The 12111-nt window shown below is 44.4% G+C and overlaps 1 protein-coding gene across 6 annotated transcripts in view; it reads right to left on the bottom strand.

The window, feature by feature from the left end:
- LOC112245593 (kelch domain-containing protein 3) overlaps positions 1-5052 on the bottom strand; it is a 71305-nt gene extending 66253 nt beyond the window's left edge. For 2 of the 6 annotated variants that reach the window (XM_042305721.1, XM_042305722.1), the window contains exon 1: positions 4925-5052. The gene's annotated coding sequence lies outside the window, so the exon portion shown is untranslated. Of the gene's footprint in view, positions 1-4859 lie in introns of all 6 variants that reach the window. The other 4 variants (XM_042305717.1, XM_042305719.1, XM_042305718.1 and 1 more) reach the window with 4 other exon arrangements.
- Between the last annotated feature and the right edge of the window lie 7059 nt (positions 5053-12111).

Below are 12111 nucleotides of genomic sequence, written 5' to 3'. Positions count from 1 at the left end.
AGAGAACGCAGTGATGACATCCAAGAGGACCAACCAACTGTCTGGTAGAGAACGCAGTGATGACATCCAAGAGGACCAACTGTCTGATAGAGAACGCAGTGATGACATCCAAGAGGACCAACCAACTGTCTGATAGAGAACGCAGTGATGACATCAAGAGGACCAACTGTCTGATAGAGAACGCAGTGATGACATCCAAGAGGGCCAACCAACTGTCTGATAGAGAACACAGTGATGACATTCAAGAGGGCCAACCAACTGTCTGATAGAGAACTAATTTTATTTGTTGATGACATCCAAGAGGGCCAACCAACTGTCTGATAGAGAACTCAGTGATGACATCCAAGAGGACCAACCGTCTGATAGAGAACGCAGTGATGACATCCAAGAGGACCAACCGTCTGATAGAGAACGCAGTGATGACATCAAAAGGACCAACTGTCTGATAGAGAACGCAGATTATTGATGACATCAAAGAGGACCAACCAACTGTCTGATAGTGAATGCAGTAATGACATCCAAGAGGGCCATCCATCCAATGTCTGATAGAGAACGCAGTGATGACATCCAAGAGGACCAATCAACTGTCTGATTAGAGAATCAGACTTATTTTTAGCTCTGATGACATCAAAGAGGACCAATCCAACTAATTTCTGGTCAAGAAAGTTTGATGAATCCAAGAGGACCAACCAACTGTCTGGTAGAGAAGCCTGATGACATCCAAGAGGGCCATGCCAAACTGTTTGATGAAAACTGGGTGATGACAGCCAGGGCAAACCAACTGTCTGATAGAGAACCAGGGATGACATCCAAGAGAGCCAGGGCAACCTCTGTCTGAGAGAAAACCTCTGGGTGAGAGAGCCAGGGCAACCTCTGGGTGAGACAGCCAGGGCAACCTCCAGGGCAACCTCTGGGTGACTAGCCATCAACCTCTGGGTGAGGCCAATTTTATTTGTTGAGACAGCCAGGGCAACCTCTGGGTGAGACAGCCAGGGCAACCTCTAGTGAAATGCCAGGGCAACCTCTTAAGCCATTTCACTCTAAGGTGTACAGCCTGTTGTATTCTGCATGTGACAGCCAGGGCAACCTCTGATCTGATTAGTCAAGCAAGCTGGGAGAAGAAAAATGGCAACTTCTATGAAGGTCCAGGGCAACCTCTGGCTGAAATAGCCAGGGCAGATTATTCCGTTGACAGTCCAACCTCGGGGTGAGAGCCATGGCCACATCTGTATGAACACAGCTGACACTTCATTAAAGATGTTGGATGCAGTTTAAGTGAACAATATGATTTATAAAAGACAGCTTTTCATCCATCCAGATGCCAAGGTATTTGTAAGCACGGACACGATCAATGTGGACACAATCAACAGTACAAATGATTAAATTATCAGACTTATTTTTATGCGCTCTAGAGAACATCATATACTTAGTTACCTGCAATCAATACTAATTTCAGGTCAATAAAGTTTGATGTAATACAATGAAGGCAGACTGTAGTTCAGATAGAGCCTGGTCAAGAAGTATGTGTGTGTGTTTCCTTATGCCAAGACGTGTGTGTGTTTCTGGGTGAGAGAGCCAGGGCAACCTCTGGGTGAGAGAGCCAGGGCAACCTCTGGGTGAGAGAGCCAGGGCAACCTCTGGGTGAGAGAGCCAGGGCAACCTCTGGGTGAGAGAGCCAGGGCAACCTCTGGGTGAGAGAGCCAGGGCAACCTCTGGGTGAGAGAGCCAGGGCAACCTCTGGGTGAGAGAGCCAGGGCAACCTCTGGGTGAGAGAGCCAGGGCAACCTCTGGGTGAGAGAGCCAGGGCAACCTCTGGGTGAGAGAGCCAGGGCAACCTCTGGGTGAGAGAGCCAGGGCAACCTCTGGGTGAGAGAGCCAGGGCAACCTCTGGGTGAGAGAGCCAGGGCAACCTCTGGGTGAGAGAGCCAGGGCAACCTCTGGGTGAGAGAGCCAGGGCAACCTCTGGGTGAGAGAGCCAGGGCAACCTCTGGGTGAGAGAGCCAGGGCAACCTCTGGGTGAGAGAGCCAGGGCAACCTCTGGGTGAGAGAGCCAGGGCAACCTCTGGGTGAGAGAGCCAGGGCAACCTCTGGGTGAGAGAGCCAGGGCAACCTCTGGGTCCCCACAATCCATCTCAAAGCTAGTCAGTTAACAGCACACTGATACATCAGAAAGTAGACAGAAGCAACAACACAACTGACTGGCAGAGGGGAGGGAGACCAATTTAACTGCCACTTTCCTACTCTGTAGACATGGGACTATCATGCAAAACTAAGTCCATTTGTCATAAGAAGTAAAAGGTCAACTCTGAGTATGAAAAAGCTTCAGCCTAGGTCTGGCCTGGAAAGGTATTCACTCCAGACAATATGACCTCTCTCTTTTAAAACCATCTGAGGGGAAATGCTGCCAGTGGAATGTTTGCAGTCTACTCAGTTTCAACATCATGGTTAATGACCTTAAGTCAAATCAAATAGTATTTGCCACATGCGCCGAATAGAACAGGTGTTGACCTTATCATCATGAAATGCCGAATACAACAGGTGTTGACCTTATCATCATAAAATGCTGAATACAACAGGTGTTGACCTTATCATCATGAAATGCTGAATACAACAGGTGTTGACCTTATCATCATGAAATGCTGAATACAACAGGTGTTGACCTTATCATCATGAAATGCTGAATACAACAGGTGTTGAACTTATCATCATGAAATGCTTACTTACAAGCCCTTAACCAACAATGCAGTTCAAGGAATAGAGTTAAGAAAATATTTGCAGGAATAAATAAAGTAGGAAATAAAATAAAAAGTAATACAATGAAATAACGAGGCTATAAACAGGGGGTACCGAGTCAATGTGACATGCTGGTAGAAATGAGGTAAAACTGATTTAAGTTTGCCTGCAATTAAGTCCCCGGCCACTAGGAGCAACGCTTCTGGATGAGTATTTTCTTGTTTGGTTATGACCTTACACAGCTCATTGGGTGGAGTCTTAGCGCCAGCATCGGTTTGTGGTGGTAAATAGACAGCTACGAATAATATAGATGAGAACTCCTCTTGGTAGATAGTGTGGTCTACTGGCGGGCAATACCTTGAGACTTCTTTAATATTAGACATCGCGCACCATATACACTCCTCCCTCGTCTTACCAGACGTAGCTGCTCTGTCCTGCCGATGCACGGAGAAGCCAGCCAGCTCTATATTATCCATGTCGTCGTTCAGCCACGACTCGGTGACACATAACATATTAGTTTAATATCCCTTTGGTAGGATAGTCTTAATCCTAGATCAAGTTTATTTTCCCAATGATTGCATGTTGCCAATAGTACTGGATGGTAGTGGTGGTTTACCCACTCACCTACGAATTCTCACATGGCACCCCGACCTCCGCCCCCGTTTTCTCAGTCTTTTCTTCCCGTGAATGACTGGGATTTGGGGCTGATCTCAAGAAAGCAGTATTTCCTTAGCGTTGGACTCATAAAATAAAAAAATCTTTGTCCAGTTTGAGGTGAGTAATCGCTGTTCTTATGTCAAGAAGCTCTGGACATCATCTGCTAGTTTTTTTGTTTGTTTGTTTTTTCACCTTCATTTAACCAGGTAAGCTAGTTGAGAACAAGTTCTCATGAAAAACAGAGTGCAATACTCCCTGATGTCTCTCAATGTCAGACATACTAGTTGGGTAATAATAAGCGATGATCACTGAAATTGACTGGCATAGACAATGCAGATCCAGTTAGCCAATCTGTCTAGAACTAGCTAGGTATACATAACTACCAAGTACACTGCCCAAACAAAGTCCCCAGTCCTAAAAACATAACCCCATGTCCCTCTCCTCTGCAGAACATTGCTGGCTAGTTGTGCCTAACTACCAGGTACACTGCCAAAAACCCCACCCCCAGTCCTAAAAACATATCCCCTGGAATAAGTCCCAAATGTCACTCTCCACTATATAGTGCACTACTATAGTGCACTCAAAATCAGAGCTCTATGGACTATTTGGGAATAGGGTGCCATTTAGGACTCAGACAGGTCCACTCTCAACCAGTGTGTGTCTGCTGTTCCAGTGACCTCTAACAGCTCTTATAAATAAACCCTCAGAGGACTAATAATGCACACCCTTCTATTTCCAGATGACCTCAAGGATAAAGGCCCCTACTACAAGACACATGCCAAAACACTACTAGTTACTGATTTCATTATCTAAATGGTTCCTTACCTAGCAAGACAGACAAAAATATGATTGAGCTAGCTAAGATCTGAGTTTCTCTAGCTATCTAAACGATTGTGCAAGTGTCAAAGTCGTTAGCTAACTTGGATAGTTAGCAATGATCTGTTGCCGTCTGACAAATATAACATATTAAGCTACCAACCTCTGGCTAGAGTAGCAAACTAAACAGTTAGGTTTGACTGATTAAATAATGTCCACACAGTTTCAGGAATAATGTCAACTTTGCGAGTGCAAGCTAACCTAGCTCTCACCAGCCAACTAACTAACGTTAGCAATTCACCTCATATCAAGAGCAGCCAGCTAACGATAGCTAGCTTAGTAAAGTAGCTACGCTAGCTACCCAGCCAGCTAGTTTAGCCAACCAGCTAACTTATCTATCTTTAGTTGGGATATAACGTTAGTAGACAACACTGAACATGACCAAAACAAAAAAAAACATAGATATCTTCATAGCTAACATCCTAACGTTGGCCATTTGTAAATTAACGTTATCTACCTAGCTAGCAAGCCAGCTATCCAAAATGTGCTATGCAAGCTAGATAGCTATCAAACTTGACAGCTAACGACCCACATCTATTACACAATTGCAATTACCAATTAACAAAAAGGTTAGTAAGATAACCGTGTATTACCCAAAGGTGTCACTCTGAGTTAACGCGAACATGTATTTGCGACCGTTATTCGTAACCAACATTACCTTGGAAACCAGGCGGTCCCTTCTCGGGCCTCCTGACGCAATGTTTACGGTGTCAGACTTCTTCTCCGACTTCGACAAAATGGCGGTCCGCAAACAGACGTTAAAGCGTCATTCCGCCACCTACTGTGCTGAAGTGTGTGGTCAACCACAGTTCAAATCATATCAAATTGTATTTTATTAGTAACATGCGCCGAATACAACAAGTGTAGTAGACCTTACAGTGAAATGCCTACTTACGAGCCCCTAACCAACAATGCAGGTTAAAAAAAAATACAGATAAGAATAAGAAATCAAAGTAACAACTAATTAAAGAGCAGCAGTAAAATATCAATAGCGAGACTATTTTTTTATTTTTTTTATTTCACCTTTATTTAACCAGGTAGGCTAGTTGAGAACAAGTTCTCATTTACAACTGCGACCTGGCCAAGATAACGCATAGCAGTGTGAACAGACAACAACACAGAGTTATACATGGAGTAAACAATAAACAAGTCAATAACACAGTAGAAAAAAGGGGTCTATATACATTGTGTGCAAAAGCATGAGGAGGTAGGCAATAAATAGCGAATAATTACAATTTAGCAGATTAACACAGGAGTGATAAATGATCAGATGATCATGTGCAAGTAGAGAGACTGGTGTGCAAAAGAGCAGAAAAGTACATAAATAAAAACAGTATGGGGATGAGGTAGGTAAATTGGGTGGGCTATTTACAGATGAACTATGTACAGCTGCAGCGATCGGTTAGCTGCTCAGATAGCAGATGTTTAAAGTTGGTGAAATAAAACTCTCCAATATATATACTGTATATATTTTTTATTTATTTTAATTTTAACTTTAGGCAAGTCAATTCTTATTTTCAATGACGGCCTAGGAACAGCAGGTTAACTGCCTGTTCAGGGGCAGAACGACAGATTTGTACCTTGTCAGCTCAGGGGTTTGAACTTGCAACTTTCCAGTTACTAGTCCAACGCTCTAACCACTAGGCTACCCTGCCACCCCATATACTATATACAAGGGGGTACCGGTACAGAGTCAATGTGCGGGGACACCGGTTGGTTGAGGTAATATGTACATGTAGGTAGAGTTATTAAAGTGACTGTATAGATGATAACGACAGAAAGTAGCAGTGGAGTAAACGAGGGGGGCAATGCACTTAGTCTGGGTAGCCATTTGATTAGCTGTTCAGGAGTCTTATGGCTTGGGGGTAGAAGCTGTTTAGAAGCCTCCAAGACTTCGCACTCCGGTACCGCTTGCCATGCGGTAGCAGACAGAACAGTCTATGACTAGGGTGGCTGGAGTCTTTGACCATTTTTTGTGGCCTTCCTCTGACACCGCCTGGTATATAGGTACTGGAAGGCAGTAAGCATGGCCCAGGTGATGTACTGGGCCATTTGCACTACTCTTGTGGTCAGTGCCTTGTGGTCAGAGGCCGAGCAGTTGCCATACCAGGCAGTGATGCAACCAGTCAGGATGCTCTCGATGGTGCAGCTGTAGAACCTTTTGAGGATCTGAGGACCAATGACAAATATTTTCAGTCTTCTGAGGGGGAATAGGTCTTGTCGTGCCCTCTTCACAATTGTCTTGGTGTGCTTGGACCATGTTAGTTTGTTGGTGATGTGGACACCAAGGAACTTGAAGCTCTCAACCTGCTCCACTACAGCCCCGTCTATGAGAATGGGGGTGTGCTTGGTCTTCTTTTTCCTGTAGTCCACAATCATCTCCTTTGTCTTGATCACATTGAGGGAGAGGTTGTTGTCCTGGCACCACAAGGCCAGGTCTCTGACCTCCTCCCTATAGGATGTCTCATCGTTGTTGGTGATCAGGTCTACCACTGTTGTGTCATCGGCAAACTCAATGATCAAATCAAATGTATTTATAATGCCCTTCATACATCAGCTGATATCTCAAAGTGCTGTACAGAAACCCAGCCTAAAACTCCAAACACCAAGCAATGCAGGTGTAAAAGCACGGTGGCTAGGAAAAACTCCCTAGAAAGGCCAAAACCTAGGAAGAAACCAGGCAATGAGGGGAGGCCAGTCCTATTCTGACTGTGCCGGGTGCAGATTATAACAGAAAAACCACTTTAAGTTGTTTTTTGGGGTATCTGTATTTTACTATTTATATTTTAGAAAACTTTTACTTCACTACATTCCTAAATAAAATAATGTACTTTTTACTCCATACATTTTCCCTGACACCCAAAAGTACTCGTTACATTTTTAATGCTTAGCAGTACAGGAACATGGTCCAATTCACACACTTATCAAGAGAACATCCCTGGTCATCCCTACTGCCTCTGATCTGGTGGACTCACTAAATGCTTCATTTGTAAATGATGTAGCAAGATGTGGAACAGGAGACAGGAACCAGAGTGGCATAACTGCAGTGAGGTAAACAGCAGAAACAGGCACAGCAGGATACAGGATCTTAAATAACAACAAATAGCTAGAAGCATGACTGACTGAACGGAGACTACGATCTGGCAGAGTGGAAGTGGCAGGACTGAGTATTTGTGGAGGTCTTGATTATGGAACGGGTAGCAGCTGGTGGGGATCTGCTCTGACTCCAGCACACCTGTCTCCAACCACACAATCACAGAGAGAGAGAGAGAGAGAGAGAGAGAGAGAGAGAGAGAGAGGGGAGAGAGAGAGAGAGAGGGGAGAGAGGGGAGAGAGGGGGGGAGAGGGAGAGGGGGAGGGAGAGGGGGAGGGAGGAGAGAGAGGAGGGGGAGAGGGAGAGAGAGGAGGGGGAGAGGGAGAGAGAGGGGGGAGAGGGGAGAGGGGGGGAGAGGGAGGGGGAGGGGGAGGGGAGAGGGGGGGAGAGGGAGAGAGGGGGAGAGAGAGAAGGGGGGGAGAGAGAGAGAGAGAGAGAGAGAGAGAGAGAGAGAGAGAACTGGGACTGGGACTGCAGGTCAAGGAGACACCGGATGTCCACTAGGGGGTGTGGCAGGAGCAGATGTCATAGCGTGCCCAATGCAATCCCTAATTTAAAAAAAAAAAAATATGAAATGGTGCCGTCTGGTTTGCTTAATAGGAATAGGAATTTGAAATAATTTAATATTTTACTTCTACTTTTGCCACGTAAGTATATATATAAAAAAAGTAGGATTTTACTAGGTGACTTTCAGTTTTACTTGAGTCATTTTCTATTAACTTATCTTTACTTTTGCTCAAGTATGATATTTGGGTACTTTTCCACCACTGTATCTAAGCGAAAGTTTCAGTTTTATTAGTTAGCTGGCAGTGTTTACTTGTTTTGGAATGGATCATCTTCCACTGAGGCTGTGCAGAGGTGGAGAGTGATGGATTGTGGTCATGTAGTCAGTATAAAACATCTCTCTGTGCCCTATACAACAGCATCTTGTTACTCATAATTCTACTTTGTGTGGCTTTCCATTAGGTGGCGCTGTCATATCTAACCCTAGAACATGGGGTTGTTACAGTGCTGTACCTACAACATGGGGTTGTTACAGTGCTGTACTACATGTTTTACAAACAACCAGACCCAGAACCCTGCATACATACAGCCCCAGGGGAGGGAGGGATTCTCCATGCCAGCTGCAGCCTACGTCCAGCCCAGGGCCAGGCAAGACAATAAGGAGATTGTCTTGGCATCATGGTCTGACCAGCCCAGCGACAGCTGCCCCCAGGCTGGCCCTGACTGTCAACTCTTCAGTCTGGCCCATACTGTCTACTCTTCAGGCTGGCCCTGACTGTCTACTCTTCAGGCTGGCCCATACTGTCTACTTTTCAGGCTGGCCCTGACTGTCTACTCTTCAGGCTGACTGCACTGTCTCCACTGTCCAGGCAAAGTCTACTACTCTACAGTCACTGACCACAGAGAAAGACAGGCGGACGGGCGGGCAGGCAGACAGAAAGACAGACAGACAGTTTAGTTTATTAGGATCCCAATTAACTGTTGCACATGCAGCTGCTACTCTTCCTAAAACATACAAATACACAACAAAGACAAACAGTTATAGACAAGAACAACATAAGAAATAAAAAACTACAATAAAATAACAGTTCTACAGTATATTAGAAAGACACCAAGAGACAACAAAATACTATTTCCACACGATTCATATAGACATATTATTATACAGTGCCTTGCAAAAGTATTCGGCCCCCTTGAACTTTGCGATCTTTTGCCACATTTCAGGCTTCAAACATAAAGATATAAAACTGTATTTTTTTGTGAAGAATCAACAACAAGTGGGACACAATCATGAAGTGGAACGACATTTATTGGATATTTCAAACTGAAAAATTGGGCGTGCAAAATGATTCAGCCCCTTTACTTTCAGTGCAGCAAACTCTCTCCAGAAGTTCAGTGAGGATCTCTGAATGATCCAATGTTGACCTAAATGACTAATGATGATAAATACAATCCACCTGTGTGTAATCAAGTCTCCGTATAAATGCACCTGCACTGTGATAGTCTCAGAGGTCCGTTAAAAGCGCAGAGAGCATCATGAAGAACAAGGAACACACCAGGCAGGTCCGAGATACTGTTGTGAAGAAGTTTAAAGCCGGATTTGGATGCAAAAAGATTTCCCAAGCTTTAAACATCCCAAGGAGCACTGTGCAAGCGATAATATTGAAATGGAAGGAGTATCAGACCACTGCAAATCTACCAAGACCTGGCCGTCCTTCTAAACTTTCAGCTCATACAAGGAGAAGACTGATCAGAGATGCAGCCAAGAGGCCCATGATCACTCTGGATCACTCTGGAACTGCAGAGATCTACCCCTGAGGTGGGAGACTCTGTCCATAGGACAACAATCAGTCGTATATTGCACAAATCTGGCCTTTATGGAAGAGTGGCAAGAAGAAAGCCATTTCTTAAAGATATCCATAAAAGTGTCGTTTAAAGTTTGCCACAAGCCACCTGGGAGACACACCAAACATGTGGAAGAAGGTGCTCTGGTCAGATGAAACCAAAATTGAACTTTTTGGCAACAATGCAAAACGTTATGTTTGGCGTAAAAGCAACACAGCTCATCACCCTGAACACACCATCCCCACTGTCAAACATGGTGGTGGCAGCATCATGGTTTGGGCCTGCTTTTCTTCAGCAGGGACAGGGAAGATGGTCTGCAAAAGACCTGAGACTGGGACGGAGATTTGTCTTCCAACAAGACATTGATCCAAAACATAAAGCAAAATCTACAAAGGAATGGTTCAAAAATAAACATATCCAGGTGTTAGAATGGCCAAGTCAAAGTCCAGACCTGAATCCAATCGAGAATCTGTGGAAAGAACTGAAAACTGCTGTTCACAAATGCTCTCCATCCAACCTCACTGAGCTCGAGCTGTTTTGCAAGGAGGAATGGGAAAAAATTCAGTCTCTCGATGTGCAAAACTGATAGAGACATACCCCAAGCGACTTACAGCTGTAATCGCAGCAAAAGGTGGCGCTACAAAGTATTAACTTAAGGGGGCTGAATAATTTTGCACGCCCAATTTTTCAGTTTTTGATTTGTTAAAAAAGTTTGAAATATCCAATAAATGTCATTCCACTTCATGATTGTGTCCCACTTGTTGTTGATTCTTCACAAAAAAATACAGTTTTATATCTTTGTTTGAAGCCTGAAATGTGGCAAAAGGTCGCAAAGTTCAAGGGGGCCGAATACTTTCGCAAGGCACTGTATACAGCACAGTTAAATTAAATATTTAAGGAAGAAGAGAGGCTCTGTGATACAATATGTTTTTTAAAGCTAAACTTGCTTTTTGCCTGAGTAACCTCTGGTAACAGATCATTACATGATGACATGGCTCTATACAGAACTGAGTAACCTCTGGTATTTTTATTTATTTATTTTATTTCACCTTTATTTAACCAGGTAGGCTAGTTGAGAACAAGTTCTCATTTACAGCTGCGACCTGGCCAAGATAAAGCATAGCAGTTCGACACATACAACAACACGGAGTTACACATGGAATAAACAAACATACAGTCAATAATACAGTGGAACAAAAGAAAACAAAAAGTCTATAAACAATGAGTGAAAATGAGGATAAGGGAGTAGACCATGGTGGCGAAGTAATTACAATAGAGCAATTAAACACTGGAATGGTAGATGTGCAGAAGATGAATGTGCAAGTAGAGATACTGGGGTGCAAAGGAGCAAGATAAATACATAAATACTGTATGGGGATGAGGTAGGTAGATAGATGGGCTATTTACAGATGGGCTATGTACAGGTGCAGTGATCTGTGAGCTGCTCTGACAGCTGGTGCTTGAAGCTAGTGAGGGAGATATGAGTCTCCAGCTTCAGATATTTTTGCAGTTCTTTCCAGTCATTGGCAGCAGAGAACTAGAAGAAAAGATGACCAAAAGAGGAATTGGTTTTGGGGGTGACCAGTGAGATATACCTGCTGGAGTGCGTGCTACGAGTGGGTGCTGCTATGGTGACCAGTGAGCTGAGATAAGGCTGGGCTTTACCTAGCAGAGACTTGTAGATAACCTGTAGCCAGTGGGTTTGGCGACGAGTATGAAGCGAGGGCCAACCAACGAGAGAGTACAGGTCGCAATGGTGGGTAGTGTATGGGGCTTTGGTGACAAAACGGATGGCACTGTGATAGACTGCATCCAGTTTGTTGAGTAGAGTGTTGGAGGCTATTTTATAGAACATCACCGATGTCGAGGATCGGTAGGATGGTCAGTTTTACGAGAGTATGTTTGGCAGCATGAGTGAAGGATACTTTGTTGCGATACAGAAAGCCAATTCTAGATGTAATTTTGGATTGGAGATGCTGGAAGGAGTCTGGAAGGAAGGAGGAGAGTTTACAGTCTGGAAGGAGAGTTTACAGTCTAACCAGACACCTAGGTATTTGTAGTTGTCCACGCATTCTAAGTCAGAGCCGTCCAGAGTAGTGATGCTGGACAGGCGAGCAGGTGCGGGCAGTGATCGGTTGAATAGCATGCATTTAGTTTTCCCTGCATTTAAGAGCAGTTGGAGGCCACGGAAGGAGAGTTGTATGGCATTGAAGGTCGTCTGAAGATTAGTTAACACAGTGTCCAAAGAGGGGCCAGAAGTATACAGAATGGTGTCGTCTGCGTAGAGGTGGATCAGAGACTCACCAGCAGCAAGAGCGACATCAGTGATGTATACAGAGAAGAGAATCGGCCCGAGGATTGAACCCTGTGGCACCCCCATAGAGACTGTCAGAGGTCCGGAC

The sequence above is a fragment of the Oncorhynchus tshawytscha genome, linkage group LG24 (genome assembly GCF_018296145.1).
Source record: "Oncorhynchus tshawytscha isolate Ot180627B linkage group LG24, Otsh_v2.0, whole genome shotgun sequence".
NCBI lineage: Eukaryota > Metazoa > Chordata > Actinopteri > Salmoniformes > Salmonidae > Oncorhynchus > Oncorhynchus tshawytscha.
This window is presented reverse-complemented; position numbering and strand designations above follow the sequence as displayed.